The sequence below is a fragment of the Cynara cardunculus genome, assembly GCF_001531365.2.
Source record: "Cynara cardunculus var. scolymus isolate 2C chromosome LG 13, CcrdV1, whole genome shotgun sequence".
Taxonomy (NCBI): domain Eukaryota; kingdom Viridiplantae; phylum Streptophyta; class Magnoliopsida; order Asterales; family Asteraceae; genus Cynara; species Cynara cardunculus.
Genome location: NC_037540.1, coordinates 17,969,550 through 17,973,172, shown reverse-complemented (window position 1 = coordinate 17,973,172; position 3,623 = coordinate 17,969,550).

Here is a 3,623-nt window from a genome sequence, read left to right as displayed (position 1 = left end):
TCTTTGGCATTGATTATAGAGAGAATGGCTGAGAAAAAGAAAGTTGCAGAGTCTTTGGCATTGATTATAGAGAAAAGTTCAAATCTAGTGTCCAACATTCAAGGTCTTCCTCTTCTATGAAAGTTATTGAGCTTCCAAAGATTCTCTCAGATTCTGATTCAGAGAAGAGTGATTAAGAAATCAGCTGAGAATCTAGCTTTGCTTCAAGGAGGAGAAAGAGGAAAAGGAGGAGAAAGAAGAAGCTGAGATCCCAAGGAGCTTCAATTGTGGCAAACCTAGCCATTTTGCAAGAGGGTGAAAATTCAAGAACTCATAATATTATTCAAGCAAAATGCAAGAAGATCAAGAACTCATAATATTATTGCAAAGAAGAAGGAAGAGGGTCAAAGTCTCATGGCTGAAGCTGAAGGAACAGGAAAATTGGCCAGAAGAGACCACTTCTTCAGAGAATGAGGATGCCCATTACTGCATGATGGGATCTTTGAACACATCTGGATCATCTTCAGAGACATAATCTGGGGAAGGGGAGAGCATCTGATGTTTCCAGGCGGTATAACCCGATCAGGTAGAGAGGTCCGACCTTTATGATTTCGTAGTGGGATTTCTGATTCTTTGGAAGGAAAAAAGAGAAATCTGAATTGAAAGATAAGATATCTAATTTGGAAAAGGACTATGAGAAGGTAGAAGATGAAAACAAAGATTTAAGGCTTAAAAATGAGTTTTTATCAAAAGAAAAGAAAGCATTGATGTTTATAAAAAGATTAAACAGCTTGAAGACTTGAACCTTCAAAAGGGGACAGGACAGACATAACACAAAACTCTAAACAATCCTAAGATGGGTTTTGGTTTGAATGAGCATCATATTGTGTTAAAAAATTCTCCTACAAATCTATATGATATTTCAAAAATGGGTGTTTTTCAAACAAAAGAGAATTTTCAAACATAATTTAAAATATGGTGGAAAGGATTCCTATTGAAGAATGTTTTATTCCTCTATATCCAAGTCTGAATCAAAAGAAAAGGAGAAAGTAGAGTTATGTTCAAATTCTGATTGTGTCGATAACATATTTGAGAAGACTTGTGCAAGCAATGATCAAGTTAAGTATAATAATGTGGGTTTTCATTACTTAGAGTTGAATCAGAGTTCTGAGAACATAAAGCCATACTATTATAAATATTATGACATTGTATTTCAATATGCTATTCATGAAAACAAGTCTGAAAGCGCAAAGGAGATTAAATCTGAGGCTACTTGTTCTAACTCTCAGTTCTTTAGTCACAGTTTAGAATAGTGCACTCATATGTCTGACTCAAAAAAAGGTAAGCTTAAATCTAAAGATTAGGTGGGGTTAGATGATCTATGTAACAACTTTGACCCTTCTATTCAAAGGGGTGACTTAACCAATCAGAAATCTGTATCGACTATGGCCAATTTTGATCTTATAGTTTAGACTTGTGATTCCAAATATTATTCAATTTCTACTCCAAGTAATGTTGAGAACCAAATTTAAGCTATCCAATTTATTCAACCACATGTCTGAATCTAAGTTTGATGAGATGATGAAAGCAGTAGAAGATTCAAAAACTTTTGTCGTGATTGATAAAGATGGAAATGTTGTTTATAAAAACTCAGGAAAATATGAAATATGGAGATATTTTGAAGTCTAAAGAAAAAATTACTTGATGAGCTATTTGTGTAACACTCTCATTCCAAAGAAGAGATGTTACTTTAAACATAATGAAGCGGGTATATAAAACCTCCAAAATATAGTCTCCAATACGATATAAATCTCCAAACAAATAACTTCAAGTATCTTCCAACAATTCAACCAAATCCAAACATTTCCTTGATCGAGAACCTGAAAAATGCTAGTCTAATGACAAATGAAAGAAATTGAATACTAATTGAAAAAACAATAAACCTCTTTTAACCTTAATCGAGAACCTGTTTTACTCTCCTTCTCAGAGTCTTAGCACCCCCGTTAATTACCTGCCATGAGGAAGGAAAAAGAAAACACGCATCAGTCAAATGCCGAGTGCACAAATGTATAAGAATGTAACAAAATTGGGTATTACAACAAGCAAACAAAATTGATCTCAAGTATATTTCAAACGATGCAAGTATTAACTCTTGGAGAAATAACAAATAAAGTAGTCTGACGAATAACATAAGATGGGACGAATCAAGCTCGAAAAGGGATACACTTGTATATCAACCGACATGACAAGTGCCAGACATATGGCCACATAGACACGTACATTGGACAGCAGATCCACACGTACTAAATGTGAGATGTTGTTGGTCCAAACTCTCTCATTGATTTGATGGTGACCCTTTATACTTAGTGAAAATACTTAGCTCTATTTTTATATTTAGTTACAGCTATCAGACTAACATTGAGTCTATTCAGTGATTGCTGAACACACTTTGTAATAGTTTAGAGCTTAAGTACCAACTCCAAAGAAAAAGTTCACATCAAAGAAAGCTTCAGCGATGTCAAAGAAGTAGCTGAAGATAGAGACTTGTCTGATCATGATCTGAAGCAGGCTTAAGTGATATCAAGAGTGTCTACATACATCTTAGCTATAGTTGAAGCTATCAGCTTTCCACTCTATAGCTTATTAGAGTCTTGTTCAGCAAGATTAATCTTTATCTCATCATCCTCATGCATAAAGGAACAAACGTCATGCTCACTACATAAAGGTATACGTTCGAATCTGCTTTATTGTCTCCTACGTGCTTCCCAACTTTGTAAAAGGTATTGTTCAAATACAGCCAAAAGCTTGCCATATCTGATGAACAAGGACAAGCATTCCACTAATATATTGACACGTGGGTTGTACGCTCTGAGGTGCATTTTATCCAGTGAGTATAAATAGCTAAGAAAATTCTTCTTTTTAGCTACACCTTCTTCTTCCTATAAACTATCTTCTCTCTTGTTCTCAAATTCTTGTCTAAGTTTATGTGCTGATTTCTTTTATAAATAAACGAATTTAAAAAGTAAAAATTGCTTGTTTGTATTTAACCCCCTACAAACTGTTATACTCTTATAGAAATCCTATAAGACCAACAAGTGGTATCAGAGCATTGTTTTTGTTCCTTTACTAACACAAACAAGAACTATCAAGCTCTCTTGCCAAAACTCCACGATTTAGCAGATATAACTTTGCTCTCTGGAAAAATCATATGACTCTCTTTCTAGAAGGTGAAGATTCTGAAATCCCTTACTACATTAGTAATGGACCCTATGTTCGTTCAATGACCATATAAGTTGTTCGTGCCACCGCTACTGCTGCTGCCGTACCTGAAAGGCATGTAGCTAAATGCTCGTCGGTTTATTCAACCTTAGATTTCAACACAAAAATAGAACTCGGCGCAAGTATACACCTCGAACTACTGTSGYCYCGTWACAAGTAATAATGGTAAAATACCAGATATCGTTCCCACAGAGATAGCTTGTAAAGTTATTTCAAAAGTCCAGTTTATAAAAACTAGTTTCAGATGACGAAACGAGAGATTTGATTTATCTAAAATTGGGAGGTTTGATTAACACTAAGGAAAATATCAATCTTAAAAAGAAGCACAAGGTGCAACAGTTGATTAAGACATTAAACAAATGATT